We start from the raw sequence: 17,373 nt of genomic DNA on the forward strand, positions 1-17,373 counted from the left end.
TACGTAGTAATTAAATCACCCAAAATTTAAGTTTGTTAAACTACCAATAAAATAGGTTATTTAGTTACACAGACTATTCAAATTAAGATCGCCATCATTTTCCAAATTTCCAATTAACAGCCTTAAATTCGATCAAACGTGTACATATAAAAGAGGTAAAGCTCTTCAAAAGTCAAGCTATAACAGAAATCACTTGATATTGATTTAAACATGTTACAGAGGATTTTACTGCTCACAAAATGACCACCTGAAATCGGTTATACGTAAAAATATTGATGGGCTACTACTGTTCAAATATTCAGTTTTATAAAACAAATCAATTAACTTTTTAAAGGATTGAAGTTTGGTTATTCAGATAAATCTAATAAAGATACAGCTCTGTCGTTTTCAAACTGGCCGCCAGAAATAAGTTTGCAAACATACATATGGATAAGACCTAAGAAACCATTGCTGTATTAGAAGTCATCTGATTTTGTTAAAATAATTTCAGTTGAAAACTACGTTACCAATATGAGCTGATTCTTTTGTTTTAATCACGATGGTGCCATTTTCAAAATGCATACCGTAAAAGACGTTACAATAATATAATTTAAATGCTGCTTTTATTTCATTTAAAACTAAACATATTACTCTCAATTTTCATTCAAAGTATTTTGAATGTAGCTACAATGTAATATTAATTTGTATCAGAACGGCTGCCTGAGTAATATAACGAGGAATGGAGAATCGAACATATAATGAAATTGTCACTTTCTTTTAAAGGTCAAGTGAAAAAGATTGTACAAATAGTTATGTATTTTTTAAACATTTGAAAAGATTTATAAAGTTTATGTTTAAATGCGAATTGCATTTTTCTGTCACAATTCAGCTAATATTTACTACCTCTTTTTAAAGGACAACGCACTGATTACACAAACGGAAATGAGCATATACAGTTCTAAACCTATCAAAGCAATTTATGATTATTAGGTTATTTTACATTGTTCTGTACAATACGGGACGTGTACCCAGCTGAGAAACCCATATTGGACGAGCCGCTAGGCGAGTTCAATATGGTTTTCTCAGCTGGGTAAGAGTCCAAATATATCTCGTATTGTACAGTACAATGTTAAATAACCTTTTTATTCTATATCTATTTTATCTTACTATAATAATAGTTTATATTAAAAATATTTCACTGAATATTGTATTCCTGCCTTTTCTAGTTTTCCCAGCTTGGTATGAGTGCAAATATATATTATACATCTAACAATTTTAGACCTTAAATAACCTTTTATTCTATATTTATTTCACTTCATCATTGAATGTTGTTTTTTCTGTGTATCATCATTAAAAAAAGTATATGGCGCAACCTCCCTACAACAGCCATTTGGCGATTTGGGTGGTAATAATACTCGGATGAAAACTGTTCGACTTCAAAGAGCGGACAAGGCTAAAGTTCCCCGTTTCGAGTAATTCAAGGACTATTATCAAAGAGTGCCAGGTACAATTTGGCTGGTTATCGAAATTGGCCGAGATGTAATGCCCACAAACATTGTCAGCAAGTTTGGTGAAGATCCGACGAAAACTGAATTATAGAGCAGACATGTTTTGAATGCTGACCGCCCGTCCGCTGCCATTCATAATATTCTCCATTTAGTTTCCTAACCGTTAAATAAAAACTGCTGAGGTAGCTATTCACACAGTCAGGGCTGATACCAATTTCTAGGTTTCGTCCGGAACGGCTTCTTTTAGTGACTTTTCAAATATTACAACATCTGATGATCCTTTTTACTGTATTTTTAAGTTTTTGATTATTAACGAACGTTTTAATACGGGAAAACCGAAGGTTTTTCCGTCTATAGGTAATGTGTACGTGTATATGTCAAAGTAAACCTATATACCGTTCAACTTGGGAATATGTTCTATACCTTCACCGTTTTCGTTGTTGTTGTTTTTACCCATAAGGACGGATTACACCAAACCGGAAGTGACTACTCAGTGTTACATGTGAAGTAGTCCAAAATGTAGTTCCATGCTATGGATGAAATCTGGTATAATGAGTGACATGAGGAAATGACAGTTAAATTTTTGGCTTCTGTTTATTGCTTATAGTATTGAGAATAGATCTAGACCATTTTCATTGTAAATTTCTTGGAATCAGATTTATTCTTTGCGAAAAATGTCTACCTACGCGTAACTGCTAAACGGCTGTTTTCATTGGGGCGTTTTTAGAGGTTGATGTTTCTCAGAACAGATTATTTTTCTTATATTCAACATAACGTCAATATTTTTCTATTTTTGATAAGAAGACATGTTATACTAAATGATCATATGTGGTTTTCATATCATTGAAATGCTCTAAAGTGCTGAAAATGAGGTCTGAATGTTTTGTTATTCAAGTTTCAAGTTTATTGGTAAAGTCAAGGCCCGTTAAGGGCATCTGACAACAACAACAACATGAAATGTTTAACAGTAACAAAATAATGAAAATGGCAAAAAACAACTACGATGGCATGATAAATGAGTGTGACAGTTAATTATTATGAATGTTTATTATTGCATGTTTTCAGTGAAAGTTTGGAAAATAGGTGGGCGTATTACCAGTAGCTTTCTTCATGGAAACAAGAAAACTAACGGACGAAGCAATTTCACTGAGAAAGACAATTTAGACAAAACATGCAATAAAAGGAAAGGAAGTTTGCCTGCTCTACATGTTAGACCCAAATATCCCTACTCACAAGCACCACATCCCGCATCCCCACCTGTAGCTAAGCCACTTGTGAAAATACCGCACCCGGCGCTCGCACGCAAGAGACACCCCACCTACACATTCAAACAAACAAACTTTCCCTTTTATATAATATGTGTATACAAGTGTGTAATAATATAAACGGAGAATGAGAGAACTGAAAGAAGTTACTTGCATATGGACATAATATGTTTACAAAAGATTGACAGTTTTACTAATACTACTTTGTCGGTGCTGTTCATTAACTGTGAAAATTTGACAGCATTTGGATTTTTATAATAGTACTCCTGTAAATATTTCTTTCTTTCAACTGTAAAATGATTACATTTAAACAGATAATGAAATTCATCACCCAAAGCATTTTGATTACACAAGTTACAAGTTCTAAGGTTTCTATCAATGTTAAAGAATCTTCCTTTTTCAATAGGTAATTTGTGATTCATGCATCTAAATTTACAAAAAGTATTAGATAAGTTCAATGACAAAATGCTAAAATATTTTTCAAAAACAAAATTTTCTTTATAAATACGATAATTGAGACATTTACTGGAATTTTCTAATGTACTTCTCCATTTTTGAACAAACTGATCTTTAAGCCTGGAGTTGACAATATTCTTAAACAAAGTTGGAGACAAAACTTGTTGTTCTAACCAAAAATTTGACAAACCGAGGTTATCTAACGTGTTCTTAACATACCGAATCCAGTCTAACTTCACATTTTCACCTGTGTATAGCATAAATGAAATTTTATACAACATATTGCATAACTTATCACTTTTAGCATTAAGAACTTTACACCAGAAATTAAGAATACGATTACTAATTTGCAGTGATAAAGGAGTTATGCCGAGCTCGCCATAAATCATACAATTTGGAGTGCTCTGCTTAAGATTTAAAACAAGTTTACAATATTTAAGTTGGAATCTATCAACAATATCAACATTTTCTATACCCCATACCTCCGACCCATACAAAATGATAGGAGCAACCATTGTATTAAACAAACTTAACTGCATGTCAATAGGAAGTGCAAGTTTGCGTGATTTTTGATAACCGAAAACATAGCCTTTCTAGCTTGGTCAACCAGATGCCTTTTTGTCAAGCCAAATTTAACATTGTAAGAAAACTGTACACCTAAGTAAGTAAAATGGTCAACAATTTCTAAAGTATTATTTTCAAATAAAAAATCTGGAATGTTTCTAAGACCCCTTTTATTTTTCCAGAAGACAACAATCTTAGTTTTTGCAGAATTTACTTGCAGCCCCCAAAGATTACAATAACTGGACATAGCATTCAAAGCTAGTTGTAATTCATGTTCACTATCAGCTAAAATAACAGTATCATCTGCATATAAAAGTATAAACAGTCTAAGAAAAACATCTATATCCTCATCACTTAACATAGTGTTAACATTATTAGATAAAAACTGGAGACCACTGTAACGATGGGACATAAACTCATTTAAGTCATTCAAAAACAATGAGAACAATACAGGTGATAAGTTTTCGCCCTGGCGGACACCAGCCTGGCTCGCAAAGAAGTCTGATAATTTGTTATTAGCTTTTACACAAGATTTGGCTTTTCCATACATATCATATATTATTTTGAAAAAATTTCCATCAATATTGTAACTGAGAAGTTTCTGCCATAAGGCCACCTTGTTCACAGAATCGAACGCTTTCCTATAATCTATAAATGAACAATATAACTTTCTATTCTGAGCTAAATACATATCTATTAACATTTTCAGAGAAAATATATGGTCGACTGTACTATACTTTTTTCTAAATCCAGCCTGCTCTTCACAAAGAATATTATAACTTTCTAAAAAATTATTTAATCTAATATTTAACACGGAAGTAAACAGTTTGCCAAAACAACTAAGAATTGTTATCCCTCTATAGTTATCAGGATCATTAATATCACCTTTATTTTTATACAGTGGTAAAATAATTCCTCTACTCCAAATTTCAGGAAACATACCAGCATCTAATAATATATTGAAAAACTTACAAAACACAGGTAACATAGACACATGAGAATGTTTTAAGTACTCATTCAAAACCTCATCAAACAAAGAGGCTGACTTATTGTTTTTCAACAAATTAATAGCTTTTTGTATTTCACTTTCGGAAAAAGGTGCATTTAATTCTTCATTATAACTATTAATATTCTGCAAATCAATATCCACAAAATCATTATCTCCACCAACCAAATTTTTATTTAATTTACTAAAATGATCGTAAAATACCTCACTGGAAACTTTACTAATGGTGTTCTTCTTGTCACCAGAATATTTGTTCAACAGACTCCAAAAGGATTTAGGATCAGTATGCTTCAAACTTTTCAATTTCTGAACAATCTGATCATTAAACAATTTAAATTTCTTATTAATTTCTTTCTTATACTTCCTACTTTGAACAATCATAGCATCCTGATTTTCTTTAGATTTGTTTTTTCTAAAAATATTTCTACTGGTTAGATCATCTTTTCTAGCAGACTTACAATCTTCGTCAAACCATGGTTTGTGTACTTTCTTCTTGTTCTTGTTCGCAGAATTAAAATTTTTCTTTTTCTTTATAAGATTACAACCTTTAGCTGCATTTATTAAAATATTGGTGATTTTTTCAGACAAAACATTTACAGTACTATCATCATATAACTTATTATCAAAAATGTTATCCATTTCAACTATAACATCATGAATAACAGTCTGATCAAATTTATTTTTAAAATCATCTAGCATACCTTTATCCCACACAGGTTTAGTTTCAGTAGAACTAACAAAATCATCATCACAAACTGTACTAATGTTTACATCAACACAACCTGAACCACTTAAAGGCAAAGAAAATCTCCTATATAAGTGACCCCCCCCCCCCCGCCCCAAATACCAGACTTTTTAATCCCCAATATACAAAATCCTGTCTGGTCCACTCTGATAAGGGTCCATAAAACCCCCGTAGACTTGACAAGTAGCCTAATTATTGTCGGAGAATCATAAATTTTATTGCCTACAGATAAATTTGTTATTTCCTGTGTTTTGCATTTTATTGATTGAAGTGCTGTTTTCTTTTTGTTTTGGTTTTTTTTCCAGAATGTACACAAAATCATTTTAATTGATAATATACTAATTTTGATTGCTCAGTCATGTTGATATAATTTCCTGGCCATTAAATTATAACTCTTATAGCAACGCAATTCTCACTCCTCCAACAATAAAATAATTATTTAAAACTTAATATTTATTTAAAGAGAATACAAGTTGTTTTATTCAATGATTATGATCTTTTGATCAAAAGTAACAAAATAAAACCGATAAAAGATAATTGCTGGATTTTATTAGAAATTATTTAAAGAAGCGTTCAGTTGCATTTTAATAGATAAAAAAGGAATATGGACAGAAGGATTTTATTATTAAAATGCATAATTCCCCTTGTTTGTCTAAATAATGTTTCTTTTATGTATAATAAATCCAGCAATAGAGATATATCATTGTTCAAATACACATATTATTATTTCTAAAAGCTATGTGCCTGAATGCATCTTTTACATTTTTGATAAAAAACGGCAATGATGAGATGTAATTGTTAGAAAAGTGTAATTGTTAGAAAACTTGATTTATTAAAAATATGATAAAAATACTGTTGTAATTTATCACTTTGTTTATTTAGCCCTAATTCAATCAAGCTTTCCAAACTCGTTATAAAAGTGAGAACTGATTTGCTATAAAGGTGAGAAATATCACCTGCAATTTATTTACTGCACAGTAGCTATACAGTAGCCTATTATGATAAACAGAAGCAAGTCTATCAATCGTCCAGTCTTGTATATTGGCTCTTACCGCCAATATGCAGACCATAGGCCACATACCTTGCATACCAGAATCAGTGTCTTTAACGATAATTCAATTACACAATGAACATCAGATAGCATAGGGTCAAAATCCAACACATTAAAGTGTTTCACTTTAGGAAAATTAATATCTGACAATAATACATAGTCAATAATACTTCCACTAGTGCATGTACTTTTACCTATGTAAGAATCAGCACCACATCTTCCATTTGCTATGTGTAAACCTGTAAATTTAATTAATATGAAATAAATAAGGAATTGAATTGGTAGAATGTAACCATAATTCCCGGAACTGCTGCCGTGCTTGCGCAATAAATAATTTTAGGACGACATTTGATCAAATAAAATTGCTTATGAACGATCCGGCGCCGCATTATCAAAAGAAATTATTCTTTCGAGTTGAAAATTCGCGGTATCAATGGAAATCGGTGTTATTCGGGTTTCTTCATGTAACGAGTTTATGGATGATTCAAGCGGCACGCTTTTTGTTTCCAATATTGAATAATAACGTAGGCTACATTACAGCACTGTTTGAAAAAGAAAATAATCGTTTATTTATTCTTTTTAATGTAGAAAAGCCAATGATTTCGAAAATGTCAAAGTAAATGAATTTAGACACGCTGCCCTAACAAAATTTATTTATATACATAATTTTAACACAACTGTGTGTCATAATTCACTGTGGTCCAGTGGTTAGCGCATATATTTTCCATGCGCGAGGTCCGAGTTCGAATCTCGTCAGATGCTTGATATTTATTTTTTTTGCTTAGGCCCAATTTTTTTTTTCTATTGATATTTATCACAGTTTTTTATTGCAATTATTGGAACAGAAATCAATGATGTGTATAGTTAACCACTGTTCTGTCTGTAAATTTTGAACAAAAAATCGAAGGCATGGAAAAGCATATGTCGATACTGTTTATAAATCTCCCCTCCCTTTCACATACATTGCAACTACTTTTTCAAAAAATCAATTCATTTTTACACTTGGAAAAATATTGGCTATAAACTTGAGAGGCCCCAACTACGATCCCTATCAAGCTAAGAATTTAACCTTATAATTTAATTATATTGGAAAAATGGCCCCTGACTGTAAGGAGTTAGGTAAATTAAACTGGATTTCTTGAATTTCGACCAAGAGTGTTATAGATGAAATTCTGGTCAAGAACTTTTTAGAATGTGTTTGAAATAAGAATTTTACCTGTAAATGATTGTTTGTCTTTCTCAAATGTATAAAATAGTGTCATTTGACAATAATGACATTTAAAAGAATTGAAATAGTCAGTGTTTAGGATAGCAAGATTATATTAGTTCCGGTATCTATACTGCAAAAGAATATCAGAAGAACATGAGGTTGAGCGTGATGTTACGCAGACCGATGACAGATGATAAAGTCGACCACCTTGGAATTATTTGATTGCAATCGGTTATTTATACAACTGAACACACCATCTAATAGCAACCACTAATACAACACCAACTGGTGTAAACAAAAACAAAATTGGTAATATTCTGTATAAATAAATGACTTACATTTATCTGTATAATAAAATATTTATCCAAAACTACTGGGGAAGAGGGTGTTTTTACGCATGCTCACTGTCAACACATAAAGGCCTGACATTGGGTCACTTTTCATTATTTGATCCAGAATGACTGTTGCAGCATATATAATACTATGAGGAAAATTTTGTAAATGACAAAGTGGTCGAATTTATCAACGTTCGTACTGTCCCCATTTTACATACCCCTTTCAGGCCCTCACTTCGTGTGAGTTTGCTTACTAAATACAAATTTGAATTATGTAAAGTTTTCAGCAAATGTTAAGCATTATTTTGATACCAACCATTGATAACAATTTGCAGAAATAAAAAAAAAGTTACAGGTAAAAAACCCTCGTTTTCTGTCCGGGTTTATCATCAGTACCAGTATGGGTGCATTTTGGAACTTGATTCTGTGCACCTAAATATCACTACTATCTTTAACTCATGAACACTATTTTCCATTGTCTGTCTAGTCTTGACACATTTGAAGAAATTATTAGACCTACGTTCATTTAAACAAAACATTTCAAAATATTTTCCTTTGTTATTTTTATAACAAGAGCAAAACCATCAGGCTTGCTGTCAAAACTGAAAATATCAGAAAGAACAATTTATGCAGAAAAAAAAAGAATCCGTATGACTAGGTTTTCCCGTCAGATAGGCAGCGCCTAATTTCATATTATCTAAATCAGATAGCATTGTTATCCCTTGAATCGTTTTTGTGTGTTGTAAACAAAAAAACTCAAATTAAATCCAGATTTCAAGACGCATAATCAAACTCTGTACATAAAGCGCCTACTTCATCCGATTTACATTCGGAACATTTTCACGCGTTTCGGGCTTTATCGTATGTTTAACATGGGACTGTTGAACCGTCCAAATACAGAAAATACAGGATTTTTTGTACGCGCCTGCGTCCAAATACAGAAAATTCAGGATTTTTGTACGCACGTGCATCCAAATACCGTAATATATTGTACGGTCACGTGTTGCAAATGAACGTTCGCGATTGGATAGATAAAATAGGTATAGAATAAACATATATAATATGAAATTAGGCGCTGCCTATCTGACGGGAAAACCTAGTCACACGGATATTTTTTTTTTCTGCATAAATTGTTCTTTCTGATATTTTCAATCTGGCTTTCAGTTTTGACAGTAAGCCTGATAGTTTTGCTCTTGTTAAAAAAAAAACAAGGGAAAATGTTTTGAAATGTTTTGTTTAAATGAACGTAGATCTAATCATTTCTTCAAATGTGTCAAGACTAGACAGACAATGGAAAATAGTGTTCATAAGTTAAAGATAGTAGTGATATTTGGGTGCACAGAATTGAGTCCCAAAATGCACCCATACTGGTACTGATGATAAACCCGGACAGAAAACGAGGTATTTTTTACCTGTAACTTTTTTTTTATTTTTGCAAATTGTTATCAATGGTTGGTATCAAAATAATGCTTAACATTTGCTGAAAACTTTACATAATTCAATTTTATATTTAGTAAGCAAACTCACACGAAGTGAGAACCTGAAAGGGGTATGTAAAATGGAGACTGTACGAACGTTGATAAATTCGACCACTTTGTCATTTACAAAATTTTCCTCATAGTATTATATATGCTGCAACAGTCATTCTGGATCAAATAATGAAAAGTGACCCAATGGCAGGCCTTTATGTGTTGACAGTGAGCATGCGTAAAAAACACCCTCTTCCCCAGTAGTTTTGGATAAATATTTTATTATACAGATAAATGTAAGTCATTTATTTATACAGAATATTACCAATTTTGTTTTTGTTTACACCAGATGGTGTTGTATGAGCGGTTGCTATTAGATGGTGTGTTCAATTGTATAAATAACCGATTGCAATCAAATAATTCCAAGGTGGTCGACTTTATCATCTGTGCGGGTTTATCATCAGTACCAGTAGGCCACCAGTTACATACGTACTTAGTTTTAAAACTGTTCAGTATACCCTCTTCGGTACATACCTACACTTGGTGCTATGCACCTCAACGATCATGCCTTTGCTATCAATTTGTTTCTTTGATACAAATTTCTGAATCCGAGAATGCACAGTTTCTTTTCAGTTCATTTGTTTAATACAAATAGTTTCAAAAAACGACCAAAAAAAAAAATCAAAAAAAAACCACAACAATTTACACACTTAGTCTGCGTAACATCACGCTCAGCTTCGTGTTCTTCTGATATTCTTTTGTAGTATAGATATCGGAACTAATATAATCCTGCTATCCTAATAACTGACTATTTCAATTCTTTTAAATGTCATTATTGTCACATGACACTATTTTATACATTTGAGAATGACAAACACCATTTACATGTTAAATTCTTATTTCAAACACATTCTAAAAAGTTCTTGACCAGAATTTTATCTATAACACAAACACTCTTGGTCGAAATTCAAGAAATCCAATTTAATTTACCTAACTCCTTACAGTCTGGAGCCATTTTTTGAATATAATTAAATTATAAGGTTAAATTCTCAGCTCGATAGGGATCGTAGTTGAGACCTCTCAAGTTTATAGCCAATATTTTTCCAAGTGTAAAAATGAATTGATTTTTTTTTTGAGAAAGTAGTTGCAATGTATGTGAAAGACTGTGGAAGGGAGGGGAGATAAGCAATATCGAAATATGCTTTTCCATGCCTTCGATTTTTTGTTCAAAATTTACAGACAGAGCAGCGGTTAACTATACACATTATTGATTTCTGTTCCAATAATTGCAAAAAAAATGTGATAAATATCAATAGAAAAAAAAATAAAATTGGGCCTAAGTAAAAAAAAAAAAAAAAAAGATTTCAAGCATCTGACGAGATTCGAACTCGGACCTCGCGCATGGAATATGGGCACTAACCACTGGACCACGGTGAATTGGTACACTCGGTTCTGAGAAAATTATGTATATAAATAAATTTTGTTAGGGCGGCGTGTCTAAATTCATTTACTTTGACATTTTTGAAATCATTGGCTTTTCTACATTAAAAAAGAATAAATAAACGATGATTTTCTTATTCAAACAGTGCTGTAATGTAGCCTACATTATTATTCAATATTGGAAACAAAAAGCGTGCCGCTTGAATCATCCATAAACTCGTTACATGAAGAAACCCGAATAACACCGATTTCCATTGATACCGCGAATTTTCAACTCGATAGAATAATTTGTTTTGATAATGCGGCGCCGGATCGTTCATAAGCAATTTTATTTTATCAAATGTCGTCCTGAAAATTATTTATTGCGCAAGCACGGCAGCAGGTCCGGTAGAATTATGGGATAGAACAACAACAACAAAACCGGTGAAGGTATAGAACATATTCCCAAGTTGAACGGTATATAGGTGTACTTTGACATATATACACGTACACATTATCTATAGACGGAAAAACCTTCGGTTTTCCCGTATTAATGTACCTTTTGGTGGTGCTTGAACGTTTTATCTGTTTTGTTTGAAATAGACATTTTCAGATATATCACAATGCCAAATCCCTTCAATATCCTTCAACAAAAAACTTTCAATGCGTATGCCTCTGAAATAATACCAAACTATTATGAATACATTTATAGTCATGCATTTGCTTGACATTATGTAGTACAGGTAGTACAGAGCTTCCCAGCTATAAATTGAGCAAGTCCTGGAATCAAGAAGTCGTGTATCGTATCTGTTTGTTGTTTGGTCGTAAGAGTAATACTAATTGGTATTGTTGTAATTAATATTTAAAGTAACGTATGTTTCAATCCATTTTAGGATGTAGCTAAATGATATTTCTACGGAATAAAGCACTTAACAAGAAGGAACTTTTACAAATATGTCGCAAAGACATCAATGCACCACTGGCGTGTTATAAACAAATCTATGCATGTAAAATGAACTTATTCTGATGCTGATACCAAAAAGTGACTTCTCGCAACCTTTCACATCAAATTTTAGACTATATTTCTGTCATATGGTGTTCATTGATGTTATAATCCTCTTTTGTAGTTCTGAAACATACGTTACCGAATTTAGATAAAGATAGTTACTAGACAAAATGTTTTAAACACAGTTCCGTACCGAGGTAATCTATATGTAACAGTTGAAATACATCATCTTTTGAATGAACTAGTTTGTTTGTATTTGTTTATAGTTTTAAAATTAGAATATTGAATTCTAGTAAGAACTCAGAATTGACAACAATGATACCACAACCGCAATATGAACAAGGAGTCTCATCTATGTTTTCCTTAAGAAAATGTATTCAGTAATTCCGTCCCACAGTGTAAGTGATATTGGAAAATCACTATGGTCTAAGAAACAGAACTATTTGAAGAAATATGTTTTACCAAAAGTGACATTTGTTTCACTACCCATATTGTATTGTATATGTATGGTGTTCTATAAGTTCAAAATGTGCAATGTTTATTTACATCAGGAATTAAAGCAGCAACTTTGAACATATAATGCATATAAATCGATAATTTCAGTAATTAACACAATCTTACATTCCATAAATATCAAAACAACGCATTGAAAATATAAAAACCCCTGTCTTGAAACCACCACAGTCCATCGAAACCCAAAAACTATCTTAGCTTTAATGTTACTTAATGTTCTGTGTAATCTTGGTAACGTATGCTTCATAATGTATGTTTCATTTCATCTTTGTAATACTGTAAAAACTGACTGAGTATGTACTTTGCAATGTCAATAAGCATGTTTTATGCATTAGCCTGGAATATTTATATACGAAATATGAAATTGAATAGGTAACCTTTAAAACCTAGGTAACGTATATTTGATTCTTAGATACCTTCATGTTCTGTATTTTCTTTGTCTGTATGTCCAACAAAATTATAACGGTCATGTGTGCATGTTCAGTTAACATGGTTTATTTAAATTAAAAGGATACAAATGCAATTGTTGGAGTGTTTTCAATGTTGCTAATTCTTCAAGGTGGAAAATTTTATTTAAACATATTTATTTTCCCAATATGTACATTTAAATAATTAGTCAGATACATAAATTTTGGATTGGACCGGAAGCCAGTAGGCTTATTGAAGTCCTCTCCATGAAGGCGGAAAATTTGAGTGGCGACTGTTACGTATGTTACATTTTAAAGTATCTTTATCAACTAAAAGTCAAAATTATGCAAGTAAGCTTACTTTGACATCTAAAATAGAAAGAAAACTATTGGTACCCCAAACCTTTCTGAATGAAACACAGATAGGCACGATTTATTGATAAACAGCGTGTGATTTGTATGTATTACATTTTTAAGCACGTTGTCTATAACCTAAACTGATTGCAAAGTATTATATTTTCTCATGAAAATATATAAAATGTAGATCGGGTGGGTGGAGTATTTTAACCCCTAAAGTTTGGTAGAAATCGTCAGAATTTGGAATAAATTGTTACAGTGAGCCTTTAATTGATTAAGAACAGTTACATAAGCAAAACGCTAATATTTGAAAGTCAGTATTGAAACAATCTACTAAATATTCGTGTGTAGCCAATAATACTTTCAAAGAGAGAGAATTCCGCATTTTTCATACACAAGGTTTACTCAAATGAGTATAATTTTTGTTTGACATACGGTAGAAAGCGACATCCGGTCTTAAACAATCCCGAAATTACTGTATTAATGGCTGAAGTGGATGAACCTTTGCCTAATTTCTGGGTTACGAAATCGAAAAACTAGAGGACTTACAGAAACTGGCCCACAGACCATATAGAAATTATCGGATATAAGGAGCACATTTCCATGTCCCAATGTTAAAATATACATTGTTATAACATATCTTAGGCTATAGCGAACCAAAATATGTCATTTTCAAAAGTTTTATGCAAGGCATTAACATTAGCATTGGGTAGACATTGCACTTACATTTTGATTCATAAAAATATAATTTATTAAAAACATAGCGTGATTGTTCATATAGATCTATCACAACGACATCTAAAACCAAGTATTACACTGAAATCTTGATCTGATAATTTTTAAGACTTTTGTTTACGGTCTTCTGAAATATAATACATATAATTTAGTTACCTATTAGGCCATTGAAAAATATGTAATCATCAAGATATTTATCTCAATGTGAAGTGGATGTCACAAACTGTAATATCGTACGACTTGAACCGGTGTCATACCCGAGCAAAAGCGTAGGATTTAATTGGGTGTATTTATTTGATTTCTACTGGATTTTATTTTCTACAACAATGTGACCATGGAATAATTGATAATTGTATACATTTAAGTACAATTATAAGATATAGCATGTATTCTGTGACGTCTGAAAATAACTTAATAATTATTATGCGTGAAAATTACGTCTGCAGTATTATAAAAAAATATCCTATTCAAAATTTCTTTTAGGCTTGAAAGCCAAACTTTTTTTTTTCATTTTTTATTTTTGACATTGTGTTATAGTTCTATTATAGAAGTTTGCCTTTTTAAACCGTTAGCATAGACGGCGTATGATTGTATTATTTCACATGTTCAAGATTATTACAAAATAAGTAATCAAATAGTAGGATCACGAAATAAATTGCAAAACTTTACCTAAATACCTGTACAAAGACAATTGGTGAATTTCAACGCTTGTTAAATCAACAAATTATATAAATCAGTTTTTTTATACAAATAATGCTTATAAAGAACATGTTAGCTGTATGTTTAACGAACACATTTTGCTTGTCCCGATAAGTTCTCTATAACCGTAGTTTATTTGTCTTTAAACAGAATGTGAAGTTAGCAATGATTGCGTATGGAGCAATCTCCGTGCATGATATAGACTTCTTATTTCAACGAAAGAGATTAGCCGATTTAATTGTGTAAGCTTTCCAGATTTTCTCTACGCAGCTTCGTATCTGCGTAAAGGCAGCTCATGATTTTATCTGGATGTAGTTCAATGATAACAGTTATATGACTTACTGTTATATTGTTATATCATATTCGTACATATAATTATCGAGCATCTACATTGCTGTACTTACCTTGTAATTGCAGATGAATTATGCAGAATGACTTTTTTCAAATGAGGAATATTGTATTAATCAAGCATGCAGCATAATCCATAGATGACCTTGTAGAAGTTGCATTCACCGTTTCAAATACAGAAATTCCTTTTAATTGTTAAATTAAGATTACCTCATATGATAAACTCATAAGATGATGGCTTAGTTTACGTCAGTTTTTATTTAAGACACAACAGTAACTATGATAATTATTTTTATCAAATTCCATAGGAATCCAACAAAGACCTTTAAATGGACTTAGCACTTAAACAAATATTCGTACATTGTTATGCGGTAGAAAACCATAGGACAAGTTTAAGAGGTAGTCATGCAAAGAAACATTTAACTACGGCTATGAAAATACGCAATAGTATTGCATTACCCTCGTATCAGTGCAGTTCGATTATGCTTTATTCAGTCTTTTCTGTCGTTCCTTTGATTGGTAATGCTGATAAGTTATTTATACAACAAACAAAATTATTATAAATTTTCGGGTCATTTTGAAGTGCTGCTTTTCATTGACTTTAGCAGATCATGTGTGTTATTGTACACATTACAGTTAATTTGCTACCAACCATTTTTAATAAAATGACCATTTAGAAGTAAATAACGTACCATACATGTGAATACATCATCTCTGAATTTAATACAAAAAAAAACAAAAACAAGTAAGAATATTACGGTCAGTCCTACTTATGTTGCTGCTGTAGAACACGATTACTAACAATATAATAAAATTAATGCGGATATGATACAAGAAATACAAATATTTGCACGTTTCCAAGACAACATTAGCTCTTTTTAAACAATGGTCAGCTGCTCGTTTATTCTGCTAATGTTCAACACAACAGACTGAAAGATTTATGAAGTACATACCATTGACCAGTTATGCACAAAGGAAACATCTATCATTCAGAAAAAAAGTATCTTTGGGGTTAATAACTTAATATATTGCAATAGCTGGTTTTCAGCTTGACTATGCATGCTTGCCCAGAAAGAAAGATAAAAACATTCCGTGGAATTCTACAGGTACCATGCGAACAATTAACACTGACTCAGTTCTACTTTCCTAACTCTAAGTGAATGTGGTAGCCTGGCATATTTTGTTTGATATATAAATTCAATAACGTTCCTTTTCATGTAACCGTGCCATGCTAAGATATTAACTACCATGTGTTGGGCAAATGATACTTTATAAAGGTATGGGGATCCAATGATATATAAAAGAAACAGACTGATAATACTGCGCTTCATCACTAGAACAAATCATTGAAAAGAGCATTCTGTATAACTAGCGGGACAAATACGACAATGAACGTAATTGCCGTATGGGTGCGCTAATTGTTGTTTTGGTATGCTGGCACGATCATCTTACCAAAGCTTGTTTTGAATTTCATGCAAGAAGAACCGTCGCAGTGTTGTGTGCCAATAACGACACCATATGTGTTAAAGAGATTTGCACATGCGCCGTCTTGTTCATTAACGCACACATAGCAAGCCATGCCATGTGCGTCCTATATATAAATGAAGTGAATTGTTAAAGAAAATTGAACGGTGCAAAAGAAAAGCAGATAAAACGTAACTATATTTAATCTTATAACGACATTGTCCTATTTCTTCCACAGGAAAGATACTAGTAGTCGCAACTGGGAGTTAATAATTTACCGCAAATATTGTAAATGAGCATGGACAAACGTAAATAGATATTAAAAGTATTGCACAGTTATGTCACAAATTATGGTTTTGCAGCTCCTCACAGTCAGGGGCGTTACGACTTGGGAAATCAGATAGAATGATGGCTTTGCCAGCATGATGGTGGAAGTTGTATCAGCAAGTGGTATCTACTTAAGGGTGGACGGATCGGACTGTCCCCTGCGACGTAGTTTTTCAATGGCCTGAACACACTGACTAACTGTCAGTAAGTAAAGAAGTCAGAAACTTAGACTGTATTATGTATGGACTGAAATGTTTACAGGAACTGCAATGTTTAATGCTTCAACTTCACAGGGCAATTTTTTAACTTGGTATTGTCTGAGTTTGAAACCGAAGAACTGGCGAGTCGGAGGTTATCATTTCAAAATATATAAAATGTAGTAACAATTCTGACTTTCTGAACCGTTAGTGACTATCCATAAATTGTCATCTGATCGTAGTAAAACTATTGGATTGTTTCATTCAAGGTGTTGCTGTGCCTCTGAAACTAAACAATTAACGTACTGGTCCG

General features: G+C 32.1%; 1 long non-coding RNA gene across 1 annotated transcript in view; it reads right to left on the reverse strand.

Annotated features, from left to right (window-relative positions):
• Window positions 1-15,469, reverse strand: part of LOC128557209 (uncharacterized) — a 45,323-nt gene extending 29,854 nt beyond the window's left edge. Inside the window, exon 1 of the long non-coding RNA XR_008371122.1 lies at window positions 15,129-15,469. This is a non-coding gene — a long non-coding RNA (uncharacterized LOC128557209). The remainder of the gene's footprint in view (window positions 1-15,128) is intronic.
• Window positions 15,470-17,373: the final 1,904 nt, after the last annotated feature.

The sequence above is a fragment of the Mercenaria mercenaria genome, chromosome 5 (genome assembly GCF_021730395.1).
Source record: "Mercenaria mercenaria strain notata chromosome 5, MADL_Memer_1, whole genome shotgun sequence".
Classification (NCBI taxonomy): Eukaryota; Metazoa; Mollusca; class Bivalvia; order Venerida; family Veneridae; genus Mercenaria; species Mercenaria mercenaria.